Below are 13,525 nucleotides of genomic sequence, written 5' to 3' on the forward strand. Positions count from 1 at the left end.
ACTATTCCACCTGAGCATTCTCAACTATGCAACACTTAACTTAATATCATGCTTCTTTTTTAATGGCCAACATTCTGCACAATAAACCTTTGCAAGTCTTACCACCATCTCATTGAATTTTCATGTAAGTTCGAGGGGGACTTTTCTATCACACGTCATTACTTGTTCCATAATTTTCATGGACTGATGTTAGTATGGACTTCGTGGTAGGCCTTTCCAACATATAATTTCATAAAGATTTTCTCACGGTTATTCTTGACTAATTTACAAAGATGGTGTATTTCATACCTAAGCACAAAACATTTGACCTTGCCTCAAAACATTAGATGCCACGTACTTGCCAATCTATTTTTCCAAGAGGTTGTAAAGTTACACAGTTTCATTAAAACCATCACATCATATCGAGATGTTAAATTTCTTAGTCACTTTTGGAAAACTGTATTGGGTAAACTTGCTACTAAATCACAATTTAGCTCCACTACACATCTTCAAACAGATGGTCAAATTCTTCCTTAAGTATAATGTGCTTACAATCAGTCCCATAGTCAAACCACAAGATGAAGCCCATTTGAAGTTGTATATGGTTGAAATCCTGCATCCCCTATTAATTTAGTGCCTCCTATCACACTTACAGATTGCCACTCCGATGCTGAATAACGAAATCAAGAACTAGAAAAACTCCATGAACTTATACAAGATCACATTAAGAAACAAAATATCAAATATTAATCAATTACCAACAAAAATAGAAAACATTGAACTTTATAAGGGGTGCTTTAGTCTAGATAAAGATGTGAAAGGAACGATTTGCACTAGTCCCTTATAACAAATTAAAACTAAAAGCTGATGGTCCTTCTCGCATTATCAAACACATCAACAATAATGCTTATCAACTAGAACTGCTCGGTGATTATCAAATTTTTGCTATGTTCAGCATTTTAGTCTTAGCTACTTATTATGAAGTATTGGCTTCCGATTATGACAAAGCCTCTTCAAGACAAGGACAATGATGCAGGCAGAGTTTGGATCAGTTTAGCAGCCAACTAGTCCTCCCCACATTTTCTTATTATTTTACTTTTTTCTTATTTTGTTTTTTTACTTATTCACTTATTTTTGTCCTGGGCATATAAATAGAAGATTTTAGTAAGGCTTTGTTTGGGCTAACTTTCTTTCTGATTCTTAAAAAAGCTTTTTAGTATAATTTTTTTAATTTTTGTACTAAAAAGCTATTTTATGAAGTAGTAAGAAAGTCATCCCAAACAAAGATCAAAAAAAATTTTAGGTTTTGCAAGAATAGCTAGAGCTGTTCTGTTCCCGTGTCCTGGATTATTTTTAGTGGTGGCCGACTCCATCTCCTTCCACCTGCTATTTTTTCATCCCAGGAAGATGTAAGAGCTCCAGCGCTGCCCCTTCCTCTCGCTAAGATGCTATCTGCCCTTTCTCTTCCCGTCTCTTATCCTTGCCTCTCCTATAGGTGGCCGTTTCTTTCTCCTTCCAGCAGTCATGAAGTGCGGTCCAACACCCAAGAAGGGTGTTGTTTTCTTCCAGCAGCTTACCTGTGGGCTTCTATGCCATCTCCAAATGATCAGACCACAAGTTCTTTCTTCCATAAGGCTGGTGTCCATTTCCTGGTCCTCCAAATAACTTCTACCCAATTTCAGATGCTGTCCCATTCTTCTAATTCAAGAAATATGCAACAAAGTTCCGTCTAACTCTTCTTTAAGCATTCAAAAAGATATGTCATTGCTAGTTCTAGGTAATTTGTCTTCTTTCTTTGTCTTGTACAACTATTCTGGTGTAACTGCCTCTTGTATGTATAAAAGCTGTGCATGGATACGAACTTATTATTCCTGTGAAAGCTTTCTCGCAAACCTCCACCAAAAAAAAGGAAAAAAAAAAAGCTAAAATCTTTTAGCAATATCCATGCTCTTGTTGTATTCTATGTTTTTTGCTCAAGGGATTTCGATCTCTTTCCTGATGGATATTACATTCCAGCAAATATTTTAGTATTAGGGATCTTCAATTTTGAAAGTTTTACATTAAATATTAGTTTTAATTGATATGTTATGCATTTCAATAAGCTTTAGAAACAGTTCTAATCATATTGCATGCTTTTACATGCTTTTATTTCCATTAAATTTAGGGTGCTTTCGTAGAGAGTTTTTTTTTTTTTTTTGCTATGAAATTGTAATATATAACTTGACTTTGGGCTCCTTTTGACAATTTTGTCTTGTTTTATGATATGCTATAACGAGTTGTGTTGTCAAGTAAAGTGATTGACAAGTTGGTGAAATTTTGTAAAATATTTTCTGCAAGTTCTGAGTTCTATTTATTTAGTAAAAAGGAACAATCATGATATTGCTGAGTTTATTAAATGATTGAATTTAATCTTATAATGAATTTAGTAGTATTATAATATAATATCCTAATGTCATCAATATAATAATACATAAAATAATTAGTTAATTTATTAATTCAAAAAGAGAGCTGAAATCCATGGAAGTGCTTTGCTGGAAGTTAACTAAACCACCATTCTAAACAAAAACATATTTTTAGCTTTCACGCAATGGGTTTTTTTCTGACACCCGATTTTCCATACACCCTACAATTGCTTGTTCTGTACAATGTAGCTTAACCATGCAGTAGAAAAGCTATGCACTGAGCTTTAGTTTGATTTTTTTTGTATTCCTTATTATTTATATAGTAGATTAGATATTAAGAAGGGTGAAAATATATGTATAAGTTAGCCATGCAAAGAGATAGGAGAACAAAGGATTTAGTTCAAGTTAAATGCATTAAGGATGAACATTAAGAAGTGCTTTTATAAGAAGAAGATTTTCAACAAAGGTGGATGTGATATTTTGGTAAGCTTTTAAATGAAGATTGTGATAATACGATTGCCTTTAGTGACCTTAATACCCTAAATGAAAATAATGGTTTTTTTATTTTATCGGCATGTTAGTAAAATTGATTTTAGAGAGACTTTAAAGAAAATGAAGTGTGGAAAAACTGTTGGACCTGATGATATTCCAAGAGAGGTATGTAAAGCTTAGGAGATGAAGGAATTTCTTGGCTTATGAAACTTTTTACCGCTTTTTTGAAGACTAAAAAGATGCCAAATGAGTGGAGTGTGTTGATTTCTTTTTTTAAGAATAAATGTGATGCACAAAAGTGAGAATTATAGAGGAATTAAGTTAACGTGTCATACTATAAAATTATGGTATAGAATTATTGGGCATAAGTTACAACGTGATATTAATGTTTCTTAAAATTAATTTAGATTCATGCTGGGTAGGTCTATGATGAAAGAGTGTCCTATGTCAGTTGGATTCCACCAAGGAACAATTTTAAGCCCATATATTTTTTCCTTTGTCATGGATGTTCTTACTAGACATTTGCAAGTGGATGTATCCCGGTGTATGTTTTTTGCTGAGGATGTTCTTCTTATTGATAAGACTAGAGAGGGAGTTGAATGTAAATTTCAATTATGGAGCTCAACCTTAGAGTTTAAAGGTTTTCATTACTGTTTTAAACTTAATATGGAATGTAATTTTAATTGTGATAAATCTAGTTGGGGGATCTTATCATTTATAAGAATATACATTTTAGATTTTTTTGTGTCTATTGTTCAAAGTGATGGTAAAATATATGTGCATATTATTAGTAAAATTCAGGTTGGATGGTTGAAGTGGAGGAATTCATAAGATGGTGGTGAGACCTGCAATGTTTTATGGTACAGAAGGGTGTCCATTTAAAGAGAAGCATAAAATTTAGTTAAGCATTGCAGAAATGAGAATGCTTTGGTGGATGAGTAAACAGAATGTTAAATGAGTATATATGTGAAAAGGTTGGAGTATCTCCAATGGCTTATAAGATTAGAGAGAGTTGCCTTGGATGGTTTGGTTACAGAAAATGTCAGCCTTTTGATGATCTGGTTAGGAGGTAGATGTAATAGATCTAGCTTATGCAAAGAAAGGTAGAGGTATACCTAAAAGACTTGGTTAGAAAATATTAGAAATTATCTTATGTTATTAGATTTAAATGAGAATTTGAGTCTTAATAGGACATAATAGATAAAAATGATTCATGTAGTTGATCCCACATAGGGGGATAAAGGCTTGATATTATTATTGTTTTTACTTTTTTCTTTTCAAGTGATATTGATGATTCTCAAAATCAATTTGCACCCATGCTGGGTAGATCTACTATGGAAGCTTTAACTTTATTAAGAGGTTTAATTGAGAAGTATAGAGAGTATAAGGAGGATCTGCATATGATATTTTATTGATATAGAGAAAGCTTAAAATAATGTTCCAAGAGAAGTGCTGTAGATAGTTCTAAAATAGAAATGGGTTAATAATGCTTATATTCAAGTCATTAAGGTTATGTATGCAAAAGTTGTTACTTGTGTTTAAACACAAGGTGGTTTGAAAAAGTATTTTCCTATTTCAGTTGAATTAAATCATGGTTTAGCTTCAAGCCCATATCTGTTTGCTTTAGTAATTGATGTTCTTACTAGACATTTGCAAAAGGAAGTACCCTAGTGTATGTTTTTTGCTAATGATATTCTTTTTGTTAATAAGACTTGAGAGTGATTTGAAAGTAAACTTGTATTAAGGAGGTCAACATTAGAGCCTAAATATTTTCATTTGAGTAGATCTAATACATAAAGTGCAATTTTAATAATAAATATATATAGTGGGGGATTGTGACTTTGGGTGATCAAGTAATTAATAAGAATACATGTTTTAGATATCTCGGGGTTATTGTTCAAAGTGATGGTGAAATAGATAGGGATATTATTAGTAGAATTTATGTTGGATGGTTTAAATAGAGGAATGCATCGTGTTTATTGTGTGATTTAAAAGTTCCCCTCAAACTTAAGGGAAATTCTATAAGATGGTGGCAAGACCTGCAATGCCTTATGGGACTTAATGTTGGCCATTAAAAGAGAAACATAAAATTAAGTGTTGCAGAGATTAGGATACTAAAGTGGATGAGTGGTTTCACTCTTAGAGACATAACGTGAACTGAGTATATACATGTTAAAGTTGGAGTAGCTGCAGTGGTAGATAAGAATAGAGAATCATCTTAGATGGTTTTGTCACATAAAACTTTGGCCTATCCGAGGACTCGGTTAGGAGGGTAGATATATTAGATTTAGCCTATGTTAAGAGAGGTAGAGGTAGGCCTAAAAATACTTGGTTAGAAAATATTAAAAATGATATTTTTTATTAGATTTAAATGAGAAATTGACTCTTAACAAGAGACAATCGAGAAAAAGTATTCATGTAACCGACCCCACGTAGTAGGATAAAGGCTTGATGATATTGTTGCGTTTTTTCTTTTCAATTAATTTTGTATTCTTGATACTTGCATGAACCTAAGTGATAGCTAATATAATATTAATTGCAAATTCATTTTATTTTTAGTATTGTAACTTGATCATAATCTTATATATGTTGCAAACCCTATTTTTTATATCATTTGGGTATATCTATGACCTGTTAATATCATATAAATACTCCTATAGAAGATATATATATATATATATATATATATATATATATTCAACCTAACCTATATTAATATGAAAATTACATGGCTTGTCATGATTCATATTACAATGATTGCTACATGTTTATGTCTCTACTTTTAACGAACAAAAATTCTAATGCTTTATTATATTGTTTGGTGATTTAAACAATTTATTTGATTAACACTACAGGTTTGAAAGAAAATGCATTAGATTCGACAGATGTTAAATTGTTGGGTTCTTCTATAAAATTTTAGCAAAACGTTCAAAATAATGCTTGATTTTGTCCTTAACATTTGAGCTGAGATCTAGTATATGTTGACACGTCATTGTTGGCAACCAATTGAACTACTACAAAACTTTAAGAAAAGAACTCATTAGTATGACAATTTTATAGGTTTGGGGAGTTTTTCCATAATTATTTTATGTTTAAGATGATTTATTGATGTTTTTGGGAGAGAATTAAAAGGAAATTAAAGTTTATTATCATGTGATGAGAAGTGCGAATAGATGTTCATGTTTGAATTGTGCTTGATTCATATTCGGTTTGTTTATACTTATCAAACTTTAAATAAACGAGCCTTATATAGCCTACTAACAAACAATCACCTAGAGGTGTTGACAAACATAATATATAGGGAGTGATTTCGATCTACCAAATGAGTCTGTTCACGAACAAACAAACTCATAAAATTATTCTTCTTATAACCAAACTTGTTCATGAACACTTTGATAAAAAAATACAACAAATATGGATAAATACTTCTTGTTTATGAACAAATTCTTTATAATAAAATAGTATAAGATAAAAAATGTAATTAATGTTTTATATATTAAGAATAACTTATTATAATAAAACTAAAAAAGTTATGTGAAATATATAAATAATGATTTAAGCTAAATAATTTGCCCTCTTGTTTATTTTTGACATATTCCAAAATTGCCACATTTGTGCAATTTTTGAATATAGCATGTCACTTTCTACACCAATAGCTGCTTGGTGCACGGGTACGGCTACGTGAATAGTTGATTGCATTTATGAAATAAAATATGCCTTAAGGTCAATTTATACTTAGGTTTTCTTTGATATAAATTTCCCACTAGATACATAAGTATATATATATGTCGATCAAGTAATAAAGTGATTGAGAGAGTATCGGTTCCACGAGGAAGTGTTTGCTAGATTGCAATCAAACTAGTACTATCTACTACAGACGCAAGGTTTATCCTACTGAACTAAAATCAAGGGTTTTGAATCTCTGCCAATTACAAAGAATGCAAAAGATAATGATATACCAATATATAAAATACATTCTAGACTAATGTCTATAAAAATAAAGTTTTTCTAATGGGACCTTTAGTTGTAGATGTGGATCAAATCATATGCATCTTTAGATTTATGTCAAGCTTCAAGGGGTGAAAAGGGAGGCTTATGACTTTTCTACCATTTTAATAACTTCATTAGAACTTAGAAGGTTTAAGACCTTATGGTATTTGAACGTTCCATTTTAATTCTCCTATTTATTTCAATATTCCTCCATTGTTACAATATATCCCACTAGATATTAACTATACACATGGCATTGTATGTATTAAAGTAAAAAACGAGAGATATTGAAAACATCGATAATTTAATTCAAGGAACAAGAGTCTACATTACTACTTGCATTGTGTTTACATCATTGGCCCAAAATTCAGAAATTAGGCAGACATAGATAAAAAAGAAAGCAAACACATTCATTTCAATCATAGAAGAAAAGATGCAGTAGAAACAATGCAGAAAAGATTCGCCAGGATAGTATAAATGAGCTTCTCCACAGTCCTTCCTCCTCCAATGGTATGCTTGTTTACACAAGAGAGGTTAAGATCTTTAATGAAAGTATATTGCACTTCTTTAGCTTCCCTTAGACTTTACTCTAAGGGGGCACTAAAGAGCTGCAATGAAAATCTACTGAAAGTGACATAACTCATCAACAAAAGAATTGAAAAAGTTATTTATAGTAAGTGCAGAAATGGCCTCAGGCACCGCGACACTTGAAATGGTGGTGCCGTGATATTATAAGATGAACTAGCTCTTTTGCACTGTTGGGCTTGCTCCACTGTGGAACTGCGTTGACTTGGTGTGTCTATTGGCTGAACCGGTGCGTAGCTCGGTTGATTTAGCACAGCTCCATTTTTCGTCAATCGCTTTGCTGCAACGCTGCAAAAATTGAGCACTGCAGCGCTCAAATGTGAAATTCGGTGCTGCGGTGTTATAAAGTATGGTGCTTTGGCACTAAAATTCTTAAGACTCAGGTGTTGCAACACATATTTTAGACTCTACAACACTAACTTGGACTCCACTGGGGTGCTTATTTTTTTGCTATTTTTCTCATGGCTCTGACATTGCAATTTTCTGATCTGGCGCTGAGGCGTTAAAAGCACTGTGATGCTGGTAGTTGGATCGTTGTGACGTTGGTTCAAGACTTGTGAATTTTTTCTCCTTCTCCTGAACATTTCCCACATAAGATAAACTAAAACACCACACTTTCACTGAATTTAAAGGTAAGAAATAATACAAAATTTACACTTAATACTACCACCGACTAGACCCCACAGCCACTACCCATCGATTGCTCGCCACCACCAACTGTTGCCTTATTGTTATTGCCACCGTTGCCTTTTTCCATCATTGCCGCACATCATATTTTAAAATGCATGCATTTTAAATGCATGATACAACAACAACAACAACAACAATAAGAACATCAAGCCTTTATCCCACTACGTGAGGTAGGCTATATGAATCTTTTTTCTCTATTGTGTCATGTTTATAATCAAATTCTCTTTAAATCAATAAAAAAATGGTCATTTCTAATATTTTCTAACAATTTCTTTTTAGGTCTACCTCTACCTTTCTTAACATAAGCCAAATTTAATATATCTACTCTCCTATCCGGGTCATCGAATGACCGGCATTTTATGTGATCAAATCATCTATGACAACTCTCTCTAATCTTATCTTCCATTGGAGATACTCCAACCTTTTCACGTATATGCTCATTTTGCATTATATCTATAAGAGTAAAGCCACTAATCCACTAAGCATCCTCATCTCTGTAACACTTAACTTAATTTTATGCTTCTCCTTTAATGACTAACATTTTATGTCATAAAGAATTGTAGGTCTCACATCATCTTATAGATTTTTCCCTCAAGCTTGAGGGGTACTTTGTTTCCACACAATAGGCTTGATGCATTCATCCACCTCAACCATCCAACATGAATTCTACTAATAATATCACCATATATTTCACCATCACTCTGGACAATAGACTCGAGTTATCTAAAGCATGTACTCTTATTAATGATTTGATCCCCAAAAGTTATATTCCCCCCACTAGATCTATTTCTACTAAAATTACACTCCATGTATTTGGTTTTAGATATAATCAAACAAAAACATTTAGACCCTAAGGTTGACCTCCATACTTCTAATTTACCTTCAACTACCTCTCTTGTCTTATCAATAGAAAAATATCATTAACAAAAAGCATACACCAAGTTGCATCCTCTTGCAAATGTGTAGTAAGAACATCCATGATTAAAGCAAAAAAGTGGGCTTAAAGCTGATCCATGATGTAATCCAACTGAAATAGGAAAATACATGGTCAAACAACCTTCTGTATAAACAGAAGTAACAGCTCTTGCATACATATCCTTAATGATGTGAATATAAACATAATTAAATCCTTTATTTTCTAGAGCTCTCCATAGCATTTCTCTTAAAGTTTTATCATAAGCTTTCTCTAAATCAATAAATATCATATGTAACTCCTAGTTATTCTCTCTATATTTCTCCATCAGACCTCTCAATAAATGTATAACTTCCATAGTAGACCTACCCGACATGAATCCACATTCAAATTGATTTTGAGAAAATTTGAAACGCATCATAACAAATAAAATAAACAAAATTCATTTCATTTGATTTACATATAACCAATCAACTTATTCATTTTTAAAAATTGCATGTATTTACTTTTCATTGTATTTAAAATTCCTCTGAGTTCCAAATTCCTACTACATTATAACCACTAAATCAATATAAGCCTCAGTCCTTATATTTCCAACACAGTTGATGATCAAGGTGCTCTATTCTATAATAGCACCACAAATGAGAATGCTAGAGAAATAAGTAGCAAAAGTTTTCCGACTTGATCCTCGATTCCGCTGAATGTGTTGGGTGCATTTAAAAGTTTAAATTGCATAGTATGAGTTTTCCATCATCGTCATGGATAATCATGAAATGTTGGTATCCATTTTTAAATCAAAAGTTGAAACAAATGATGATTCAATCACCACTTCAAGCACATTATGTTGGCAATGATTAGGAAATCTATACATAATTATGTTTTTTCTAGCTCTATTATTAATCGTATCCATCAGGATCCATCTTTCTTTGATGTGAGTGTATGAACTACACTTGGGCTAATACTCTCTCTGATGAGCCTTTAGACAACAAACAATCAAATTGTCTTTAACATATTAAGTCAGGAAGATTAGGTAAAACCAAATCATAGTCATGTTGAAATTGGCATGTTTAAGCCTGATTGAAGTGAGCTTATCAGCTGGTTCCTCAGGATGTCTACATAGAAACAATTTTGCAACTCCACTAGGTGTTGAGTTCTGTACCAATCGAATATCAACTCCCAAATCTTGACCTTCTTTTACGCTTCATTTTGGGATAACAATTTTCAATTTGGGTGGAACACAAGATTTAGGATGGTGCTAAGGTGATTGTAATAAATGTTAAAAATTGGTTGTTTGCAGGTTTGCACATAACGTTCATGGAAAAGGCCTTACGGAGTAGGACTCCTTGTTGCTAGCTTGGGTGAAACTGGAGCCCATCTCTATTACAATTACCGAAGTGGAAACTATTTTGAGTACCAAGCTTTTTGCGATTGGTTCACGCTTCCAAGCTACAAAGACCTACTTGGAACGTAGATTTAACAAATTCGATAAGTACTCCCGTGAAGAATTTGATCAAAGATGGACTCTTTTCTATCAAGGAGACGGTGCAAGGTGAAAAGCTGACAAGTGCAATCTGCACGGTTGCTATTGTTGGGGTTGGGGAACCATTTCATATCATTAATCAACAGGAAATTTAGCAAGTTATCCAGTCCCTTGACATTATGGAAGATGATCAGGCTGCTGTTGCTTCTGTTGCTACAGAATCTTCTTCTGAAGAACCAAGTGTAGCTCAAGAACTGGGGGCAGCACCAATGGAACTGTTGTAAAATTGAGATGGTATTGAGGTGGAGAGACGCACCGGATAGAAACTTTGCTAGTGACATTTAGGATCAATTATTTATGATGCTTCATTTTTTTTATCTTTCATCTTAGGGCTAGTAGTTTGGTACTCACAGTTGAGATTCTCTCAATTTATTTGGGGAGACTGGATTTCTGACTCTTTTTTTAAGGTTGGAAGCCAAACCATCATGTTTTTTCTTTAGATTATTTGGATCATATTGTCCAATAATTGGCATCCTCTACCACCCAAATGGCTAAAGGTAAATGTAGATGCTTCTCTACTTTCTTCCAACAAAGCAGGGATAGCAGCTGTTTTCCGAGACAGCAAAGGGAGATTTCTTTATACTTATGATAGATCGTGCACTCACTGGGACATAGCTCAGCTAGAACTATTAGCTATTCATTCTCTAAATGATGAGATAAAGGATTGGATGTTCAAATACAAAGGCATCATCATTGAAGGAGACAACTCAAATGCCATTTCTTATCTTCAAAAAGCTCAAACGAATGAGGGTATGGGTTTTTTACAAAATTTCATTTTTGTCATTTTTAATTGTATAAGTCGTGATAACAATGAGTTAGCAAACATGTGTGCTAATTATGCTTTATTTAGTAGTTTTAGTTGGGATGAGTTGTCTTTGAATAAGGTTCCTCCTCCTTTTTTTTAACAAATTGAAGGAGGAATCATCTTTGTAGTTTCTTTTCCTCTTCTTTTAATATATTAAGCTTTGACTTTTTCTTCAAAAAAAAAAATTGTCATCGTGGGAAGCTTTTGAATTTTTATAAATATAATCTTTATATGATTTGCACTATCAAAATTTTTACAGTATGATTTTAGACATTGATGTAGCGGAGCAAATTTCCCATGCTATAGTTTAATTGATTTGGCAACCAAATGGAAACTTTTGATAGTTTTTTTTAGTGATGGCTGTATTTTCACATGTGTTTTATAGGTAGTTATCGACTCGATGAGGATGCTTGCCCTGAAGGATTTCTTTGGAGAAACTCGCATGGGACCGTTAAAAGGAACTCATCTAAGGAAATCAATGAGCTTTACTTACCCAAACCTATTGAGGAGCTCACCTTACACAGGGTGAATTAGAGATTCTTTATCGAATCACCACTTCTTGTTACCCCACTCACTTGCCCTTCCCTAGATCATTCAAGTTCGCCTAGCTCAACTATATGAGAGTGCTTGTTCAACGAACTTCTCATATAGTTTTGTTTATATTGTCTGGCTTTAAGCTCTTCATTAATAGCATATATCACTTGCTTCTCTCATGCACTCTCAATTCTTACATAGGTTTTAACTCTTTTGGTGGACATGCTAGTTGGGTATCATCAATGGGTAAATTCAGATTCAACATCCACTTAGGTACAATGAGTATAGATTTATGCCAATGATAAGAAGAAAGGCCCAACCCAATGAGTGACTTTCATAATAGCCCTCAGTAAACATTGGGAAGGCTGAATTCATTGCATATATGACCTGCATAAGATGATAGAGCGAATCATGAAGATAATCTAAGATGCTTTGGGTGGCCTCCAAGAGTGAGTGTGAGTTGACAGTGCCCTTGAGGGATCATCTAACTCAAGAGCTCATCGTAGGTGCCCATAGAGAAAACTAACCTTAACCCCAATACTTGATTACACTTGCACACAGTGACAAAGAAAACATTCCCCAAGTTAGATATACCAAATGAGATGAGCTTGAACTTACTAACACCTTCTCTAGGGCAATTATTGAGGAGAGGTTGCTCCTAAGTTGAATATGATTCACTTGTAGTCACACAAATGGCAAGGTTAACCTCACTAATTGTGTGGTGACTTTTGAGTTGATAACCTCTTTACTAGATGTGGTTGATGCTCTTAGTTTTGACTTTTGTTCACCACAGTTAAGTAGTTAGCGTGTAGATGGTCTCATATGCCCCTCAGAGCGGCCACCTCTTTTGTTGAATTCAAATAATTATTTGTCACTCAATTCACGAGAACCCAAAAGCCTCAGAAATGATCACAAGCTTTACTAAATATAAGAAAGGAGCCATGTGAATCGCCTAGATGCCTATGCTACATTGGCCCAAGAACTAAGAAAGGGGTCCCTTTAGGCATGCACTCGGCTGCTGACCTCATTCTTTTTTATGTAAGATCAAAATTGTAAATAAGAATTCAATCTTGGTTTTCAATTCATTTAACTCCATTTAGAATTCAAATTAAAAATCCAAATCTAAATTCAATATAAAAAATCAAATGTTCAAATACAAACCTCAACACCCCTTATACTTTTATTAGTTTTCAGGGAATTTTTAAATCAATCAAAACCCTTTTAAATGACCTTGGAAACATATATTGATCAATTGCATATTGATTAGGCATCTCCTTAGGAACTACCAAAACCAATTTGCTTGTATTTTTGGTCCTCCAAGCCCTAAAAGTATTTACCAAGGTTGCAAAACCTTCAAATATTTATAGCCTATGCTGTTAAATTTTACATCTTTTGAAAAATTACCTTGGGAGCCTCCCAAAACTAGTGATCATGTTTATTATCATTGTCATGATGTATTGAACCTATATTGAACCCTGGGTGGGCCATAGCTGACCATGAAACCCAAGAATATCATAACCACCAAAATAAAAATTTTCAAATACCTCTACAACTCATCCAAATCAATCCATAAAGTCTCATCCAATATACTTTAA

General features: G+C 33.3%; 1 long non-coding RNA gene across 1 annotated transcript; it reads left to right on the top strand.

Annotated features, from left to right (window-relative positions):
* The first annotated feature begins 1,307 nt into the window (after positions 1-1,307).
* Positions 1,308-12,102, top strand: LOC114579253. The gene is made up of 3 exons (XR_003700162.1): positions 1,308-1,756; positions 10,349-11,341; positions 11,782-12,102. It is a non-coding gene; the product is annotated as an uncharacterized LOC114579253 (long non-coding RNA).
* The last annotated feature ends 1,423 nt before the right edge of the window (positions 12,103-13,525 follow it).

This window comes from Dendrobium catenatum, unplaced genomic scaffold (assembly GCF_001605985.2).
Source record: "Dendrobium catenatum unplaced genomic scaffold, ASM160598v2 fragScaff_scaffold_33, whole genome shotgun sequence".
NCBI classification, from domain to species: domain Eukaryota; kingdom Viridiplantae; phylum Streptophyta; class Magnoliopsida; order Asparagales; family Orchidaceae; genus Dendrobium; species Dendrobium catenatum.